Below are 21,418 nucleotides of genomic sequence, written 5' to 3' on the forward strand. Positions count from 1 at the left end.
TTGTGCCAGCGCTGTCTCCCGTTCAAATTTGCTGCTACCAGAAGCCCTCAGAAACACTTGTATCCTTAAATACTTCCAAAGATAGGCAGCTCCGTAATACGCCAGCGCACTTTTGTGCATGGGCAGTATGGAGCCACCTGTATTCGGAAGCACTCGGGGACATACGTGCTTCTGGACCTTTCAGGAACCCCCCCTTAAAAATCCTGCGTTTGCCCCTGGTGCTTACATTAAACTGCATTAATAACTACAATGCCACATAAAGAATTAATCTCCTAATTTTTCATCCATTTACATTTTTGAGATTATGCACTTTGCTTGTAATGGACAAGTGTAAATTATTCTTAAATAAATCTGAGAGGGGGATAAGAGGATTTATACTTACCTGGGGCTTCTTGTAGCCCCCTGTAGCTTCCTCTATGTCCGTCTGGTCTTCTCCAATCTGCCACTGTCAGCCCCGGTAGTTGCAGAATACTGTGCGTGCGTGGCCCCAGCCATGTGCCGAATCGATTGTGCTTGCGTCGCCGTGAGCGTTCTGCACCTTCACAGTTAACTAAGGCTTGTAACTGCTACAGAAGCGCAATTGAAGAAATGCATGGCCAGCAGTAGTCCCAACTAAACCTAGTCACATACTTTACTGGGACTACAATAGCAGAACGGAGGGGACCAGATGGACACTGAGGGAGCTGACGGACTACAGGGGGCTGGAAGAATTCCCAGGTAAGTATAATTCCTCTCCTTCCCCTCATGACAGGCACACTTTAAGCCTCAGTGGACTGAACAAAGACTGAAAGGAACAGACACTATACTGGTTCGTAGAATGAATGCGGCGACCGGAAGTCATGTAAGTCTTTGGCACTGCAGATATTTTAAACTGTGTGGCATTTACGTCACGCCTGTGTGGAAGCGTATTTTGTCAATATAATGCACTTGGTATTTCCGTCACAGGAAGTAAGCGCTTGAGAGTCTAACTTATGGCTTGGCTTGCAGCAACATTAGAGATTACTGCTCATTGCTGTGGAAATCTCTAAAGGCTATTTTTAATGTTACGGTACGCACCGATACTGTTGGTTTCCAGTGTGAAACCAGCCTAATGCCACATGTCGAATCACGATTTGATAGACTCTTGGTGTAGCAAGCCTCCTCCACTTGCCATAACAGGCTCACAAGGGGACAGGGCCAAACCCAGGGGCGGGGCCACAGCATGATGGGGCTGAACCACAATGCATTGTAGTCCTTCCCCCTGCATTGCCGCATGTCCTCTAGACAGCTGGGGTCTATGTGGAACTGCCATTGTTTGGACCCCAGACTATTTTGGGGCCCCATACAGCAGTGCTTCCTGTACTTCCCTAAAGGCAGCCCTGGGTGAATATCTAACTTCAGTATAACTTCAGTATTGCATAAATAAAAAACCCTGTGACTTTAATGGAGAGAAAAGTTTGATACTTACCTCTAGAGGGAAACCTCTCGATCATCCATAGGCTTACCTCGTCCACCTCCAGACCACTGCTTCTTGCCAGGACCCTCTGCTTGCAGCCATGCTGCTGTACGTGTACAAGTCTGGCCATACTGCGTAGGCACAAAATGGCTTGTGGCTGTGTAGTAGCATGCCGCCACACGGGATCAGCGTAAAAAGCCAAGCCTAATGGCTTTTTGCTAATGCACACACAAACCACCTGCGCAATGTGGCCGTGCTCTGTTGACAAGTCATTGCCAAAGAAGTTGGGGGGGGGGCAGTTTTCCAGTGCTGGAACTGCGAGGTGAAGGTGAAGACCTCTGGATTATCCTGAGGCTTCACCCTACTGTCCAGGTATCTATTTGCATACCTCCTTACTTTTTGAGATGAGAAAAAGGGACACTTAAACCACGCCCCTGCCACACCACTGATCACGCCCCCGTCACACCTCTAGTCACGCATACCATAAAGATTTCATAATAAAAATATGTTGTTTTATAATTCATACCACACTGGTCCTTTCTATTCTGGTTCATTTTCCTTTATATTAACATTTTAAAATAAGAAATATATCCATTTAAAAGATGGGAATAACGTTTAGAGCCAATTGAACACATTTTTCAGTAGAGAAATACATATATTTACATAGAAAGAGGGACAAAGTCCTGAAAGAGGGATAAATGAGGAGGAAATTGGGACAGAGGGACAGGGTTCCCAAAGAGGAACTGTCCCTCCAAAAGAGGGACAGTTGGGAGCTATTTATTTGGGGTACTTTTTTTAACTACAGATGTACAGTATTTGGCTTCAATCCTTCCTTGGTAGCAGGCTACTCCTATGTGGACAGAACACTGACTGGTCATCCCAGCCCCATCTATGGGCTGGTGCACACTTAGGCCCAGTGCACACCGAGCGGTTTTTGGAGCGATCCGCCGGCCGCATCCGCCTATAAAAACGCTTGTCTAATGTATTGCAATGGGATGTTGCACACCGGCGGTTTGCGGTTTTTGCCAAGCCGCAAACGCGCCTCCTGCTGCACGTTTGCGGATTTCGGAAGCGTTTCGTCCTCAATGTAAAGTATAGGAAAAACGCAAACCGCTCTGAAAAACGCTACTTCAGAGCGGTTTGCCAGGCATTTTTGTTACAGTAGCTGTTCAGTAACAGCTTTTACTGTAACAATATGTGTAATCTGCTACACAAAAACGCACCCAAAACCGCTAGGTATGTTTACAAAACCTCTCTAAACATACCTAGAATCGCTCTGAAATCAGCTCCCAAAACCGCTAGCGTATTGTGGATCTGCTAGCGGTTTTGGTGTGCACTGGGCCATAGAGCGCTTCTGAGCACTTTTAAAAACACTTGCTCTTTCAAAAGCGCTTGGCTAATGTTTTTCTATGGGATGGATCACACCAGAGGGATGTGATATTTAGAGAAACGCAAATGTGGGTCCTGCAGCATTTCTGAGGTGATTCAGCCTCAATGTTAAAGGATACCACAACTGAAATGTGACATAATGAGATAGACATGTGTATGTACAGTGCCTAGCACACAGATAACTATGCTGTGTTCCTTTTTTTCTTTCTCTGCCTGAAAGAGTTAAATATCAGGTATGTAAGTGGCTGACTCAGTCCTGACTCAGACAGGAAGTGACTACAGTGTGACCCTCACTGATAAGAAATTCCAACTATAAAACACTTTCCTAGCAGAAAATGGCTTCTGAGAGCAAGAAAGAGGTAAAAAAGGGGAATTTCTTATCAGTGAGGGTCACACTGTAGTCACTTCCTGTCTGAGTCAGGACTGAGTCAGCCACTTACATACCTGATATTTAACTCTTTCAGGCAGAGAAAGAAAAAAAGGAACACAGCATAGTTATCCGTGTGCTAGGCACTGTACATACACATGTCTATCTCATTATGTCACATTTCAGTTGTGGTATCCTTTAAGTATAGAAAAGTGGAAAAAAAGCAAGAACAGAGCGATTTTCCAAGTGCTTTTTTTTTTTTTTTTTTTTTTTTACAAAAGCTGTACACTTTCAACTCTACTGTACAAAAATAAAAAAAAAATTGCTACACCAGAACACTCAAAAATCGCTAGGCATAACTAGAAAATCGCTAGGCACATGCCTAGGATCACTCAGAAAAATCACTTCTCAGGGCCAGTGCACACCAAAAACCTCTAGCAGATCTGCAAAACGCTAGAGATTTTTGAAGCAGATTTTCAGAGCAATTTTAGGCATGTTTAGAGATGCCTAGCGTTTTTTGGAGCGCTTTTGTGTAGCAGATTTCATATATTGATACAGTAAGGGCCCATTCACACTAGAGCGGTTTGCCGGCGATTTTGGCAAAACGCTCAAGCGCTAGCGCAGTAATACTCTATAGGGCCTGTTCTCACTTGGCGATTTGCGTTAATTATTTATGCAAATCGCCAAACGCAAATGTGTAGCCTTAACCATTTTCAGACGATTTCCCGGCAATCGCGTTTAGTGGTACAGAAGCGCCAATCTCGTTCGTGGGAAAATCGCTGCAGTGTCCTGTGATTTTTGAACGTTAATCGCGGAAAAATAATTCCCACAAAACTAGCGTTTCACGCTTTTAGGTGTGAATGGGGCTAAAGCTGTTACTGAACAGCTTCAGTAACAAAAACACCTAGAAAACCTCTCTGATCTAAAGTTTTTCAGAGAGGTTTTCCACTTATAAATGCCTCAGAAATCTAAAAAATGCTGCAGCCCCCGAGTTTGAGTTTGTGGAAAAAACGAACCCTCTGGTGTGCACCAGCACATTGAAATACATTACCCAAGCGGTTTTTCAGCCTGCGTTTTTAAAAAACGCTCCAGAACCGCTCCGTTGTGCACCAGCCCTAAGGCCCCATTCACACTAGAGCGTTTAGGCAAAACGCTCAAGCGATAGCGCTTTTTAAAGCGCTAGTGCAGTAATAACCTATGGGCCTGTTCTCACTTGGGCGATTTGCGTTAATCGCCAGCAATTAACGCAAATCGCTCCCCAAAAAATGTGTATCCTGCACCATTTTCAGGCGATTTCCACGCGACCGCGTTTAGTGCTATAGAAGCGCTAATCGCGATTGTGGTCGCTGGGAAATCGCCCCAAGTGTGGATGGCGTTAATCGACAAAAAACGGCAGCGTTTTGTAAGTGAATGGGGCCTTAAAATGCTTTAGCTTTTGTGATTAAGCTAATGCTTTTAGGTGTGCACTAGCCCTGAGTCTGTTGGAGAACAAGGGAGGGGGAGGGAGGCTTGTGATCACTGTGCAAGTTGAGCTGAGGAGGTGATAGCACATTGGGAGAGCAACACAAGTGAGTGCGCGTCTCTGCAGAAGAGCATTGCTGCAGGGAGCTTGTATACCCGATGAATTACAGATCACGTGGACAAGGGAAATAAACCAGACATCTGTGTGATTGTATTAGGATATACAGCAGACACGTCATATCTACATATCTACCACTACAACCCCACAGCTATAGGGGCTGCAGTGCCTCATATGACTATCACAGGACACCACGTGTCAGGGACATTCCAGTGTCACGTGTGAGTACTTTGCTTGTCCCTCCTTGTACATTTTTTGGCTTCGGTCTCTATGGTGACCAAGAGTCTTTGTCATGTGACTGCCCTCTTCTCGCGAGAGTTGTAGTTGTCCCGGATCTCTGACTGTGGAGCAGAGTGACAGCACGTCTACCCTGTAGAGGAGGATGTGAGCGAAGCTGAGGCTGGATCCATGGGACAGAGGGGACTGAAGCCTCCAGTCTACTATGGTGTGATCGTGCCAGGTAAGTCACTGAGTGTGGCCTCCAGTGTACTGTTCTTTCTCTCCATATATTATACATTGAGTTCATGTTGACTCCTGGATCGTTTCTGTGCATAAAATTCAACCCCTTTCTTATGTAAGTTCACTGTGTAATTTCATTCACTGTTTAAACGTCACACCATCATTCATTTGTCCTTAGACTGAAGTTATAGGAATCTATCTATTCTGTACATGGACTTTCCTGTGCCGAAGTGGATCTATATGATCACTGCTGATGTTTATTACTATCCATTCTTAGCAGACTGATCATCATGCTGTTGCCAAATCTGTAAATTTATGGAGCAAGTAAGGTATGTCGTGGAGCAGCAGATATGCCAACATCAAACCAAGAAATGTTGATTCAGGTGGTAACTATTTTTTTTATATATCTTCTTCATGCTGACTTTTTTTTTAAATATTATTTTGACTTCTTTCAGACATTCCAGTCTTTTCTTACCTGTTAAGCTGGTCAAAATAGCTTACATTTAAAGAGAATATGTAAAATGAAGAACATCCCCTGGGGTTACTTACCTCAGGAGGGGGAAGCCTCTGGATCTTAATGAGGCTTCCCCCGTCCTCCTCTGTCCCTCGGTTCCACCTCTGGCAGCCCCTGAACAGCAGACACGTAAATATTTACCTACTACAATCCAGCGCAGACATAGCAGCGGCTTTCCAATTGGTTTCAGGTGGAAATAACCGAGCCTCATCGGGTCTGCTCTACTGCTCTGCTATTTCCACCTGAGCCTGATCAGAAAGCTGCTACTACGCTGGAGCTGGGGAAGGTAAATATAGCAGGTGCATCGGCTGTGGTTTTGGGGGAGCCAGCGCTGGAACTGAGGGCAGATGAGGATGGGGGAAGCCTCATTAGGATCAGAGGGTTCCCCCTCCTGAGGCAATTATCCTGGGAGGGTGGGGAGTGATTACAGTTTCTCTGTTAAAGTGATATTCTCCTTGCTCGCTGGGCTGCAGGCTCAGTCCTTGCTTCGCTTGGACTTTTTTTTTATGCAAGCTCTATGTCCACTTGGATAGGTATGCTGAAATGCTGGAACACTAGCCATACACTATACAATTTTGCTATAGATTTTTTTTTTTATGATCCGTATTATGATCAAAATTACAATCGACCCACCAAAAGCCAACATTGCGGATCAGTGTTTTTGTTCGTGAATACCAAAATCCACTTCAGTTTATGAGTGATTAGATGTTTTTGTCTAATCTAATGTCTAATTGGGCAACAAAAATTGTACACTGTATGGCTACCTTTACTGTTCTCTGGCTAATAGCTAATTTGATTATTTTGTTTACGACTATTTGAAATATAGCTATGACTAAGGAGCTAACCCTGCTCCAATATGCATGAACTATCTTACGCTGATTCTGGGCGTTTCAGTAGATAAATTTCAGGTTTGAAAACCCGGGTGCCGGTAAGAAAAGACAAAAAGAGCACCAGAAGCACCAATAGTGTAGTATATCTGGGAAATGTAAAGAAATAACAACTACTCACAAACGTGGGTTGCTATTGGCAACCACAATTTATGCATGTGGAGTACCATCTCCATTCTGTTATGATGATTCGGTTGATCAACGTGGGTCGTGCTCCAGAAAAAACAAAGGACCACTGGATGTAGTCGCAGACTGGGACAAGGGAGGAGACAATGCAAGATGGGAGGAGGTGCCCCAATTGTGATACAACATGTAGTGAGTGGAGGTAAGTAATAGGAGCACTCTTACCTCCTGTTAAGAAGTCAAGATTTTTATTGTTAGACACCAATAAAAAGACAACACATTTCACGGGACCAGTCCGCTTCCTCAGGTCAATAGGAGACAGTGTCTGAGCTGTGTGTCTCTGTTTCAGTGCGCCAAATGACTTGATCACTGATTCAGGTCTTTTACATTTCATAGACAAAAAGACTGTGTGACCATGGTATGAGGTCTCTTTTCCGCAGGTGGTTGAACTCGTTTGTCGGGCAGTTCAGCGTCGGGCAGTTCAGCGTCTTGGCTGCCGGCCACAAATTACATGCAGCCGAATGTTATAGTTTAGTAACATGTGGCGGTGTTACCCAGCGGCAAAAAAAGGTCTCATGTCATGTCTGGGCACAGCGACGCCATGCTCAGATGCAACTCAATGGGGGGGGGGCATCCGGCCAGTGAACAGGAGCAGACTGACCAGTCCTCTTCGGTCGCCTGGATCCTCCGTTTGGTGGCCCAGTAATCCTGTCAGTTGTCACAGATGCAGTGCGGTAGTACTGCAGAGCCCTCCAGGCAACAGAGTGCTTGCGCGTGACCGGGCCATGCATACGCAGTATGTGCTGACTAGTTGAGTTACTGGGCCGAATTGCGGAGGATCCAAGTGGCGGAGAAGGACAGGGAGGGACTGATAAGCCTGAAGGGGGCTGGAGGAAGCCCCAGGTATGTATATTTTTTTTTTGTCATCTCAGGTTTTCTTTAAGTCATTCAAGGTATGACCTGAATCAACATTTGTTGGTTTGATGCCGGAATAAGTTTACAGTCTGTAATTTTTCTGTCCATGTAGTTTGTATTTAACTCAGTGTCCCAAGAAAACAGGCTCCCTGTAGCAATGCCCTACTACAGATATAAGTACACACACACAGTGTTTCTCTCTCTCTCTCTCTCTCTCTCTCTCTCTCTCCCCCCCCTAACCTCCCCTCCTCCCTTCGTCTTAAGCCCCATACCCACACTGGTCTGAAGTCGGGTGTGGTGGACGAGAAAGACCATTGTGGCTGAGAATCGATGACGATTGCTAAAAATTCGGCACCTTGGATCTTTAGAGATGCACAAGGATTGCATGATCTAATTGTTCTTGCTGCTTTCCCACCTGCCGGGAGCCACTCTGTTGCACTCGTCGTCCCTCCACCCCCAGCATGGCAACAGGGGTGTCGTCAGCCAGAGGCTGATGCATCTGTACAGTGTCGTTCGTGCTCTTTCACCTGGCAAGGATCACTACCCAAATTCTCTTGGGAGACAGAGATCTGCAAAACATTTCCCCGTGGGTATGTACCTTTAGCTCAGCTTAAAGAGTAACCGCTGGGCATAAAATCAAAAATCAATTCTTTATTTTTATCTGGTAAACAAGTAATCCTGGATGCTAATCAGGCTATCCAAAAGTTAAAATCACTATTACTTTTCTTGTTGATAAATTATCATTCCCCAGTTTACATGACTCTTATTTGGTACACAGAAAAAATGGTACACAAAAGAGAAGTTGCAGGGCATGCTGGGTTGTCTTTTTTTTTGCTTCACTACTTCCCCTCAGACTTAACTAATGCAGCCTGATTGGCTGAAGCCTGTTTTCCCTTCCCACACCTCTGTTCCTCTCTGATTGGCCAAAATTTCCCAGGCTAAAACAATGAATAAATCTCGCTTCAGAGCTCATAGTTAGCAGGGGCATGTGTACCCCTGCTAAAACGCCGCTATCCCGCGGCTAAACAGGGGTCCCTTCACCCCCAAACTCACCCCTGCAAAACTTGGTCGTGGCTTGGTCGTAAATCTTCTGTTCCTGGAGGCAGGGCTAACGGCTGCAGCCCTGCCTCCAGTCGCGTCTATAAGCAGCGCATCGCCGCCTCTCCCCCGCCCCTCTCAGTGAAGGAAGACTGAGAGGGGCGGGGGAGAGGCGGAGATACGCGCTGACAGACGCGCGTGGGGCGGGGCTGCGGCAGTTAGCCCTGCCCCAATGCGGAAGCGCTCCCCCGCTGTTCGGAGGGGATTTGGGGGTGAAGGGACCCCCGTTAAGCCGTGGGATAGCGGCGTTTTAGCAGGGGCACACATGCCCCTGCTATCTATGAGGTCTGAAGCGAGATTTATTCTCGCTTCAGACTCTCTTTAACTATTTATCTCATGAATTATCTCTCCTTATTTGTTTATCTCCTGCATTAGCACTTCTAAAAGTGCGTACACACGCCGTAATTTAGCAAACGACGGATCTGCTCAGCGGATCTGTCAAAAACAGTCTTATCAGTCTGCCGAAAGCTTGTACACATATGCTACTGTCGGCAGAACGCCCGCCCAGCGGGAGGGTCTGACGGACCCGTCGTTTGCTTAAGTACGGTGTGTGTACGCACTTTTACAGTTAAAGGTGAAAAATAAGTAACTTTATGAATCAACCCCAATAAACAGTGTAGGTAAGCTCTCGTACTACATGGAAGTGTTAAAACTGGCCAGTGATCAGCCAATAAAAATGTAATGCCTGTAGGCAGGAAATAGCTAACGCTTGCTATACATGCATCAGTGGTTTTGATCGATTTTCTAGATTTTGTACTGTTTATTGATTAAAGTCTGATCGGAGATGTTGGAAAATCTTTGTGCAATGGGGTGGGACAGGAGTGGATAGCCACTATAATAACCTACTATCTGTGCCTGACACATAACCATATAATATAACTACATCACTGAGAGATCACACTTTGATTCAAAAATGCTGTATTATTATTCAAAAACAATCAAATACACATCATACAAACAATCCCTCAGTATTGCACAACCCTATAAACCGGAACACTGGCTATCCCCTGTTCACTTCCCACCAGCATATGCTGCTATACCTTACACCTTTTAATCATAATGAACTGCATTCTTCCCATGCACAAAGTCCAGTCCATCCCCTAAGTAGCACCAAGATGCCCGTCCGTTAACAAGCCAGCAGGGAGGTCATTCGCATGTTAGTTGCATGTTAGTTGTCACTCAGTTCACTACAGGTACCTTAAAGAGTAACTGTCAGGCTGCAGAAGCTAATTTAAACCTCTATTCTCCTGTGTTAAACAGTTTAGAAGGAAGCCCAAAAGCAATTAGTGAAGATAAAAATCTCAGTTACCTTTGATGTGTGCTTATCAGCAAGTCTGTTATTCTTAAGAAGACGCAAGCCACATATTACTGCAAAGCATTCTGGGGCTCTCCCCTCGGCTGCTAATGAGACCTTACAGCAGCTTGTAATCGCGTAGCACTGATAAATCTCGGGCAGACTACACTGCAGGAGTCAGCTATTGTTCCTAGCCACATGGCTCATTAATATTCACTGCACACTGTGTTATTTAGTACAAACTTATCTGTGATCAGGAAGCAGGCAGGACATGACGACACATTTGACAGAAAAACATGGAGCCTGCCATGAGCTGTCAGGAGCATCTATCTCTGCATATACTATATACAAATTCTGTGAAATCCAAACGTGGACAGTGAAATGCATATGTAATGTAAGTACAGCCAATCTTTAGCTACTGATATATGTGTTTATTTTCTCTGAGACCTTATACCTAACAGCTCCTCTTTAAGCATCACGCATCATAGGTATGATACTGGGGCTAGTATAACCAGTCCTCCAAGAAATAAAACCACATATGTAACCCAGCTACACCGTTAGACTCCTCCCAAGTGCACTTGGGGGGGGGGGTCCCTTCTATGCAGATTGCCAAAGCCATTCACGGACTGTGGCCCAATTGCAGCCACCTTAAGCACTCACGTATCCCATGCCTACTGCGGGCGTCCCCGCATTGAAGATCCTTGCTTCTGGCACGGATTGTGTAGTCCGCAGTGCTGCTAGTCTTTATCGCCGGCTCCAGTGTTCCGGTTTATAGGGTTGTGCAATACTGAGGGATTATTTGTATGATGTGTATTTGATTGTTTTTGAATAATAATACAGCATTTTTGAATCAAAGTGTGATCTCTCAGTGATGTAGTTATATTATAGGAGTGGATAGCCATGACTAAGGACCTGAGAGTCTGAAACGCATCAGCTGCCTATTCTGTCTGTTGTGCTAAATAAAGTTTCTGGACTTATTATGCCATGGTGTGCTGTGGGCTTCTTTGGTGATTTTGTGTGTCCTGCCTTGTGGAGAGTTTGCCTGACACCACCAGTAAGTTCAGGGGGTTGCAGTGGAGTGGCCTACCTCGCGAACCGGCCCTTATTTAGAAGTTTGACTGCTGAAGGCTTTGGAAGTACAACACAAACGCACACAAAAAAAATCATTAGTTATACATTACAAATTCTTTTCTATTATATCCCAGTTCAATGACACTTTGTGGAAGTCTCCTCTCCTACAGTAAATAGTGTCCTGTTTTTGTGTTCTTCAGGGCCCTTTTCCACTAGCAATCGCTAGCGTTCGCGCTAAACGCTAGCGATTGCTGAATCGCAAGTGCAGGAAACTTCCCGGCGATTGCGTTCACGATTTTGCTATGCAATGCACTGCATAGCAAAATCGCGGCAAAGATCGCTCCGCGGTGCGATCGCGTTTGAGTCAAAAACTAATCGCGGTAGTGGAAATTACCTACCGCGATTCCTATGTTAAAAAGCAAACCGTAGCGATTGCAAAATCACTAGCGGTTTGCGATTTTGCGATTCAGCATCACAAACGCCGCTAGTGGAAAAGGGCCCTCAAAGTACATTTTTGGCCTTCTGTAAAGAAAATATTGGTCTGTCGTGTTTTCTTGTTGACTAAATATACCAGGAGGACACTGATCTTATGTAAATGATCAGTCATATATTTTATATGAGAAATGTATGAACTGCCTTATCAATCAATCAGCAAAAATGCCCCTCCCCCGGAGTGGTGATGGAGTCTGGGGGTGGGCTATCTGTAGTTCTCTGCTCGCAATATGCATTTGTTGTGCCATTTTAATTAGACAATAGGCAGCCAGTATATAAGTCAGGTGATACCTGGTCTGAGCACACACCTCTTTTATCTATGTATATCAATCATATTACATAGACAAAGAAGAACCAACATTACTGATCAATCTTTCAATCGATTTTAGCACTTAATATTGAAAGTTTTGATTTATCAATTGCGAATATTTAAAAATTCACTTCAATTTCCAAATCTGATCAAATTCCGAATCTGATCAAATTTCTGATTGGGGAAGAGACAATTATACAATGTATGGCAACCTTTTATATTGAGCTCTGCCCAATGCAGGTATGACGCTCCTTGACTGTATGCTGCTGCTGGCCATGGCCCGCCCGCTCCCCTAGTGGTTTCTGACGGAATCTGGTTCACACTAAGATCAATATAAATGTTTGGAGATTTCCCAACGATTTGCGTTTTGCGATTCCTCTTGTTTGTTAGAAAGAGAATCGCATTGCCATTGTGGCCGAATTGCTACATGCAGCATATTTGCAATTTATACGAATAACAAATGCTGCAGTGAGAATAGTACCATAGAGATATGTGGTGAAAGTGCTTTGCTGATCGCCAGCAATCAGTAAAGCACTGAAATGCTCTTGAAGAATCGCATTGCCATTGTGGCCGAATTGCTACATGCAGCATATTTGCAATTTATACGAATAACAAATGCTGCAGTGAGAATAGTACCATAGAGATATGTGGTGAAAGTGCTTTGCTGATCGCCAGCAATCAGTAAAGCACTGAAATGCTCTTGAAGAACGTCCCAGTGTGAACCAGCCCTGACTCACCTGACTCCTGAGCTTTGTGTTGGTTTTCTGTGTTTCCTGCTAATGACCTTGCATCGTATAGAAGAGTTGCATTGTAATTATGCCTTATCCTACTTAACTGATTTCCACACCCTTGGAAGATCATTGATGTTTTCCTGGTTTCATTATGAAAAGCTTTTCTACACCCTTTTATATTGACTCATGTCAAAAAGGTTTAGGAGGTGATGGTTTTATTTATGTTTGGCTTACTTGTTCTTTGATTTTGTAAGTAACCTGTATCCCGCTGTATTTCCAGTGTTGTGTGACTTATTTTGTCGTGAGATTAGAAGACTCTGATACCCAATACATTGCTATACAGAGCATAGCTTTCATAAAATGGCCAAATTCCACACCTGTTGATAGCATTAGCCCCTAGCGCCTTTAATTAAAAAGAATACATTTTGAGAATAGAAGATCTGTGTTGGTGGCAGACTGGAATGAGGTGCCCTGTAATGAACACCAGACGAAAGACTGGATCACAGGCTACATTCAGACTTCAGAAGCTAGTCAATTGTCAAGGAGTTAGCAGATTAATAGGAGGCTGATTCATTATTTCTGCTGACAGCAGTGAAATAGAAAAGTCACACTGGCTGTAAGGTTTTAAGTGCTGAAGCTACGTTCACAGTGGTGCGTTGTGGTGCACTGTCACAGCAAAACCGCTTCAATCGCAGCTGGTACAAAAGATCCCTTTAAGTGATTCTTACTGTTAGACCACACATGCATCCATGGCTGTGGGGTCGGCGTCGAGGAGTCGGAGCAATTTCTGGGTACCTGGAGTTGGTGATTTTATAAACTGAGGAGTCAGGGTCGGAGTTGGAGTCAGAGTAGGAGCAATTTTTGGTACCTGGAATTAGTGGTTTCATAAACTTAGGAGTGGGATCATTTTTGTGGCCACTAAAAAGCCCTGCAAGGTCTGTGGAATCGGGCAAAGGATTTGGAGTAGGAGCAATTTTGGGTACCTGGAGTAGGTGGTTTCATAAACTGAAAGGAGTTTGAGTCGGATGATTTTTTTGTACCGACTCCACAGCCCTGCATGCAACATATACTTTAGCGTCTTTGCATCTTTTTACTACTTTGTGTCAGTGATTAGTGCAACTACCTAAATATTCCTGAAAAATAGAGATTACCTTTAACCACTTCAGGACCACAGTCTTTTCGCCCCTTAAGGACCAGAGCCTTTTTATCCATTCAGACCACTGCAGCTTTCACGGTTTAATGCTCGGTCATACAACCTACCACCTAAATGAATTTTACCTCCTTTTCTTGTCACTAATACAGCTTTCTTTTGATGCTATTTGATTGCTCCTGCGAGTTTTACTTTTTATTATATTCATCAAAAAAGACATGAATTTTGGCAAAAAAATGATTTTTTTAACTTTCTGTGCTGACATTTTTCAAATAAAGTAAAATTTCTGTATACATGCAGCGCGAAAAATGTGGACAAACATGTTTTTGATAAAAAAAAACCCATTCAGTGTATATTTATTGGTTTGGGTAAAAGTTATAGCGTTTACAAACTATGGTGCCAAAAGTGAATTTTCCCATTTTCAAGCATCTCTGACTTTTCTGCGCACCTGTCAGGTTTCATGAGGGGCTAAAATTCCAGGATAGTACAAATACCCCCCAAATGACCCCATTTTGGAAAGAAGACATCCCAAAGTATTCAGTGAGAGGCATGGTGAGTTCATAGAAGATTTTATTTTTTGTCACAAGTTAGCGGAAAATGACACTTTCTGACAAAAAAAAGAAAAAAAAAAAGTTTCCATTTCTTCTAACTTGCAACAAAAAAAAATTAAATCTGCCACGGACTCACTATGCTCCTCTCTGAATACCTTGAAGTGTCTACTTTCCAAAATGGGGTCATTTGTGGGGTGTGTTCACTGTCCTGGCATTTTGGGGGGTGCCTAATTGTAAGCACCCCTGTAAAGCCTAAAGATGCTCATTGGACTTTTGGCCCCTTAGTGCAGTTAGGCTGCAAAAAAGTGCCACACATGTGGTATTGCCGTACTCAGGAGAAGTAGTATAATGTGTTTTGGGGTGTATTTTTACACATACCCATGCTGGGTGGGAGAAATATCTCCATAAATGACAATTGTTTTATTTTTTTTTACACACAATTGTCTATTTATAGAGATATTTCTGCCACTCAGCATGGGTATGTGGAAAAATACACCCCAAAACACATTATACTACTTCTCCTGAGTACGGCGATACCACATGTGTGGCACTTTTTTGCACCCTAACTGCGCTAAGGGGCCCAAAGTTCAATGAGTACCTTTAGGATTTCACAGGTCATTTTGAGAAATTTCGTTTCAAGACTACTCCTCGCGGTTTAGGGCCCCTAAAATGCCAGGACAGTATAGGAACCCCACAAATTACCCCATTTTAGAAAGAAGACACCCCAAGGTATTCCGTTAGGAGGATGGTGAGTTCATAGAAGATTTTTTTTTTTTGTCACAAGTTAGCGGAAATTGATTTTGATTGTTTTTTTTTTACAAAGTGTCATTTTCCGCTAACTTATGACAAAAAATAAAATCTTCTATGAACTCACCATACTCCTAACGGAATACCTTGGGGTGTCTTCTTTCTAAAATGGGGTCATTTGTGGGGTTCCTATACTGCCCTGGCATTTTAGGGGCCCTAAACCGTGAGGAGTAGTCTTGAAACCAAATGTCGCAAAATGACCTGTGAAATCCTAAAGGTACTCATTGGACTTTGGGCCTCTTAGCGCACTTAGGGTGCAAAAAAGTGCCACACATGTGGTACCGCCGTACTCAGGAGAAGTAGTATAATGTGTTTTGGGGTGTATTTTTACACATACCCATGCTGGGTGGGAGAAATATCTCTGTAAATGACAATTGTTTGATTTTTTTTTACACACAATTGTCCTTTTACAGAGAGATTTCTCCCACCCAGCATGGGTATGTGTAAAAATACACCCCAAAACACAATATACTACTTCTTCTGAGTACGGCGATACCACATGTGTGACACTTTTTTGCAACCTAGGTGCGCTAAGGGGCCTAACGTCCTATTCACAGGTCATTTTGAGGCCTTTGGATTCTAGACTACTGCTCACGGTTTAGGGCCCCTTAAATGCCAGGGCAGTATAGGAACCCCACAAGTGACCCCATTTTAGAAAGAAGACACCCCAAGGTATTCTGTTAGGAGTATGGTGAGTTCATAGAAGATTTTTTTTTTTTGTCACAAGTTAGCGGAAAATGACACTTTGTGAAAAAAAAAAACAATACATATCAATTTCCGCTAACTTGTGACAAAAAATAAAATCTTCTATGAACTCATCATACACCTAACAGAATACCTTGGGGTGTCTTCTTTATAAAATGGGGTCACTTGTGGGGTTCCTATACTGCCCTGGCATTTTACGGGCCCAAAACTGTGAGTAGTCTGGAAACCAAATTTCTCAAAATGACTGATCAGGGGTATAAGCATCTGCAAATTTTGATGACAGGTGGTCTATGAGGGGGCAAATTTTGTGGAACCGGTCATAAGCAGGGTGGCCTCTTAGATGACAGGATGTTTTGGGCCTGATCTGATGGATAGGAGTGCTAGGGGGTGACAGGAGGTGATTGATGGGTGTCTCAGGGGGCGGTTAGAGGGGAAAATAGATGCAATCAATGCACTGGGGAGGTGATCGGAAGGGGGTCTGAGGGGGACCTGAGGGTTTGGCCGAGTGATCAGGAGCCCACACGGGGCAAATTAGGGCCTGATCTGATGGGTAGGTGTGCTAGGGGGTGACAGGAGGTGATTGATGGGTGTCTCAAGGTGTGATTAGAGGGGGGAAATAGATGCAAGCAATGCACTAGCGAGGTGATCAGGGCTGGGGCCTGAGGACGTTCTGAGGTGTGGGCGGGTGATTGGGTGCCCGCAAGGGGCAGATTAGGGTCTAATCTGATGGGTAACCGTGACAGGTGGTGATAGGGGGTGATTGATGGGTAATTAGTGGGTGTTTAGAGGAGAGAAGAGATGTAAACACTGCACTTGGGAGGTGATCTGATGTCGGATCTGCGGGCGATCTATTGGTGTGGGTGGGTGATCAGATTGCCCGCAAGGGGCAGGTTAGGGGCTGATTGATGGGTGGCAGTGACAGGGGGTGATTGATGGGTGGCAGTGACAGGGGGTGATTGATAGGTGATTGACAGGTGATCAGTGGGTTATTACAGGGAATAACAGATGTAAATATTGCACTGGCGAATTGATAAAGGGGGGTCTGAGGGCAATCTGAGCGTGTGGGCGGGTGATTGGGTGCCCGCAAGGGGTAGATTAGGGTCTAATCTGATGGGTAACAGTGACAGGTGGTGATAGGGGGTGATTGATAGGTGATTGATGGGTAATTAGTGGGTGTTTAGAGGAGAGAATAGATGTAAACAATGGATTTGGGAGGTGATCTGATGTCGGATCTGCGGGCGATCTATTGGTGTGGGTGGGTGATCAGATTGCCCGCAAGGGGCAGGTTAGGGGCTGATTGATGGGTGGCAGTGACAGGGGGTGATTGATGGGTGGCAGTGACAGGGGGTGATTGATAGGTGATTGACAGGTGATCAGTGGGTTATTACAGGGAATAACAGATGTAAATATTGCACTGGCGAATTGATAAAGGGGGGTCTGAGGGCAATCTGAGCGTGTGGGCGGGTGATTGGGTGCCCGCAAGGGGTAGATTAGGGTCTAATCTGATGGGTAACAGTGACAGGTGGTGATAGGGGGTGATTGATAGGTGATTGATGGGTAATTAGTGGGTGTTTAGAGGAGAGAATAGATGTAAACAATGGATTTGGGAGGTGATCTGATGTCGGATCTGCGGGCGATCTATTGGTGTGGGTGGGTGATCAGATTGCCCGCAAGGGGCAGGTTAGGGGCTGATTGATGGGTAGCAGAGACAGGGGGTGATTGACTGGTGATTGACTGGTGATTGACGGGTGATTGACGGGTGATTGACGGGTGATTGACGGGTGATTGACAGGTGATCAGGGGGGATAGATGCATACAGTACACGGGGGGAGGGGTCTGGGGGGGGGGGTCTGGGGAGAATCTGAGGGGTGGGGGGGGGGTGATCAGGAGGGGGCAGTGGGCAGGGGGGGGATAAAAAAAAAATAGCGTTGACAGATAGTGACAGGGAGTGATTGATGGGTGATTAGGGGGGTGACTGGGTGCAAACAGTGGTCTGGGGGGTGGGCAGGGGGGGGTCTGAGGGGTGCTGTGGGCGATCAGGGGGCAGGGGGGGGGGAAATCAGTGTGCTTGGGTGCAGACTAGGGTGGCTGCAGCCTGCCCTGGTGGTCCCTCGGACACTGGGACCACCAGGGCAGGAGGCAGCCAGTATAATAGGCTTTGTATACATTACAAAGCCTATTATACTATTTCCATGCGGCGATCCGGGTGCTAATAACCCGCCGGAGCTTCCGAACGGCCGGCGGGTTACTACGAGCGGTGGGCGGAGCCAGTCCCCGGCGGCTGATCGCGTCACGAATGACGCGATCGCCGCATAGCCACCCACGCAGCCGCCCCCGCCGATGGGCGTATTGCGGTCGTTTGGGCCCGGTCTTTGCCGCCGCCCATCGGCTGGGGGCGGTCGTTAAGTGGTTAATGGAACCTGCTTTCCTAAAGAGACACACACACTCACACACACACTCACTCACTCACTCACTCACTCACTCACACTCTCTCTCTCTCTTTATGTACCGATAGGGAGAGTTATGAGGTGACAGGACTGAGGCTAAGCCCAGCTCTTACAAGAAAGTTTCAGGCTCCTTTCTCACTCGGGCGCTGTCAGCCGGCGTTTTGCTGACTGCTGGCGATCAGCAAAGAGCTGCAGCACAAGTAATCGTATGTGATTACTCACATTGCAGCGCGATTGTGATTTCCACACGATTTTCCCGGCGATTGTGTTTACTGGAATGAGAATCACCAAATGCAATTGCAAAAAATAGCAATGCAAAATCTAAATAGCTAGGCAATTGCATTTGTGTAAAAACAGGTATGCGGTTTATGTTTTGTAAGTCTTTTTTGTCAATATAAATTTAATTCATGTGGAAATGTATCACGTTCACTTCAAAATTGTGTTTTATTTTTTATGCAAAATGGGATTATTCATTGATATTTTTTTTCTGCATTCTTATTGACATCAAAACACAAATAGCACATAAAAAAAGGAGACCTATTGTCTGAATTTAGAATGCAGAAAAATCCCTTATCAATGTACAAAAAATGCAATGCCATTGAAATACATTACATGTGCAAAGATCATATTTTAGGAAAATCGCAAAATGCTTTTTATTTTCAAATATGTGTGAACACCACCTTAGCGACATAAGATGTGAAGGACAGCCTGGCAATTGTCATAGTTTTAAAAGGGAAAAAAGCGCATCCCTTTCACTACAGTGTTCCTTTAAGTTATATTGGTAAGCAGTTTTTTTTTGTTTTTTTATTTGCTTACGTTAGTAATGTTAGTTCTTTGTTCTCTGTGCAATTAGCTGTATCATATGCTGTATGTGCCATAGATCAACCTCGTGTCTTTGTTCTATTAGTAGTTTCTTAAATGTCACACTTTTTAATGAAAACCACTTCACTAGGCTGAATTAACTGCCAGTCAGAGAGCTGCCTCACTGTAGTATAATGATTAAAGGGATCACTCTCCACATTGGTAAATGAAAGAGCCGTGGGGCAGATTTAGTAAAACCAGTGCAAGGAATCTTTATAGCAAAACGCGGAGCAGCTACTTAGAGTGCCCAATCAGATTTCTCATTCTGAACATCTGCTCTGCTTTTCTTCAGCTTCTCTCCAGTTTTCCTTTTGCTGGTTTATATAAATCTACCCAGTGTGTAGTGGTGTTTCTTAGTATGAAGCCGTCTTGTGTCAAAGCTGTTCCTCTGACTCCTACTTGGAAAGAATGTTGAAAATAATAGATTTATATAAACTGTTGCGAAACTTGGTTCTTTCTGCCTCTTTGCCATGTCACATACCGGAAGATGCTAGAAAGCTACTTCAGACAAAACATTTTTTAGTTTGCTTTGGATAGCGCAAGGAAGAACCAAAACCGCTGACAGGATTTTGTTATTTCTGCCTCCCTCTGGGGCGATTTCCTCTTACTTCCTGTCTTTGTAACATGTGGCACTTCGACAAAAAACGAATGATAACCTAAATGTTAGTGGCTGGGGGTAAATCTGTAAGTTGTTAGAGGTGGGGTTTCCCCTTCAGAGTCCTGGACCCATATGCAATTAACTTTTTCTCCTAGAAGATAATTTATCATCTTCTGTTTAACCCCTTACTGATATATAAAACCTCCTTAAAGGACACCTGAGACGAAAAAAAAAAAAGCATTTATACATACCTGGGGCTTCCTTCAGCCCCTTTCAAGGCCGTTGGCTGCCTCGCTGTCCTCCCGGGCCACCTTGATCTTCTGCTGGACGTCCAGGTAGCTCTTCCAATCACCACCTGTCGCCAAGTACTGCCCATGCCTGCCGTGAGTACATGGCCCCATTGCGCTTCCATCCCCAGAAGCGCAATGGGGGAGGGGTGTGTGCACGGCCAGGCCACCAATGCGCAATACATGGCTGGCTGGCAGGCAGTAATTGGAAGATATACCTGGATAGCCAGCTTTTTTTTTCCATCTCAGGTACACTTTAAGGACGAGAACAGTTTTGACACTTTAGCTATGTGCCTATTAAATCAGCAATAACTTTATCACTACTTAACACTATTAAGCGATTTATTGATGGATTTCTTTTTTTGGGGGGGGGAGGGGGTGACAAACAATTCTTTCTGACAGAGGTATTTTCTCCCAAGAACAATTTTATGCTTTTTAAAGTAAAAAAGAAAAAAAACTGAAAATTATTTTTCAGTTTTTACCCATTATAGTTTTAATGCCGGTCTTACTCTGGATTAATGCGATGCAGTGTGAGCATGGCATCACACCACAGATATGAGCTTCATGGGACCCTGTGCAACAGTGCAGCTACGGGGTCCTATGCATATGCCTGTCCCCTGGCTAGTGATGTACTCCCTGCTGGGCAGGAATTACCGGCATTTTATTACAAGGAGTAAAAATATCTCCTAGGAGAAAACTCAGGAGAAAAAGCATATGGGCCCTGATGTGTCTCTGTGACAAGGAGTGAGGGCAGATTCCCTGTACAGGGACCCAGATAGCAGTAATAATCTGACAGATGTTTTATTCCTTTCATTATGCAAAAGAAAAAAAATATCTGGAGTTTCACTTGTTTGATACAGAGGCAGACAAGATTTCTACATTTCCTCTGCAGAATATAGCACTCTGCTGACATCACATTTCTCTGTCTGATGCATCTTTTTCTGCTGTGATTTCTCCTCCATATGCAGAACCCTTTTACTTCTTGTTGATAGAACTCCTGTTTCCGCCACCCTATTATCACTACACAGAAGCCTATGTTTGTAGCAATTGCACTACTCTCGCCCTGCTCATTTTCTGTTTGTTTACCAACTAGCTTCAGCACAGTGTTCTTCCAGTTCCATTGCTGCAGTACATTCCTCCTATGTCCCTGCAGCTGCAACACATTCCTCCTATGTCCCTGCAGCTGCAACACATTCCTCCTATGTCCCTGCAGCTGCAACACATTCCTCCTATGTCCCTGCAGCTGCAACACATTCCTCCTATGTCCCTGCAGCTGCAACACATTCCTCCTATGTCCCTGCAGCTGCAACACATTCCTCCTATGTCCCTGCAGCTGCAACACATTCCT

At 44.6% G+C, this 21,418-nt stretch overlaps 1 protein-coding gene across 4 annotated transcripts in view; it reads left to right on the plus strand.

Annotated features, from left to right (window-relative positions):
* The first annotated feature begins 5,106 nt into the window (after positions 1 to 5,106).
* Positions 5,107 to 21,418, plus strand: part of ATP7A (ATPase copper transporting alpha) — a 117,388-nt gene continuing 101,076 nt past the window's right edge. For 3 of the 4 annotated variants that reach the window (XM_068247596.1, XM_068247598.1, XM_068247600.1), the window contains exon 1: positions 5,107 to 5,230. The gene's annotated coding sequence lies outside the window, so the exon portion shown is untranslated. Of the gene's footprint in view, positions 5,231 to 5,506; positions 5,613 to 21,418 lie in introns of all 4 variants that reach the window. The other variant, XM_068247597.1, reaches the window with a different exon arrangement.

This window comes from Hyperolius riggenbachi, chromosome 8 (genome assembly GCF_040937935.1).
Source record: "Hyperolius riggenbachi isolate aHypRig1 chromosome 8, aHypRig1.pri, whole genome shotgun sequence".
NCBI classification, from domain to species: Eukaryota; Metazoa; Chordata; class Amphibia; order Anura; family Hyperoliidae; genus Hyperolius; species Hyperolius riggenbachi.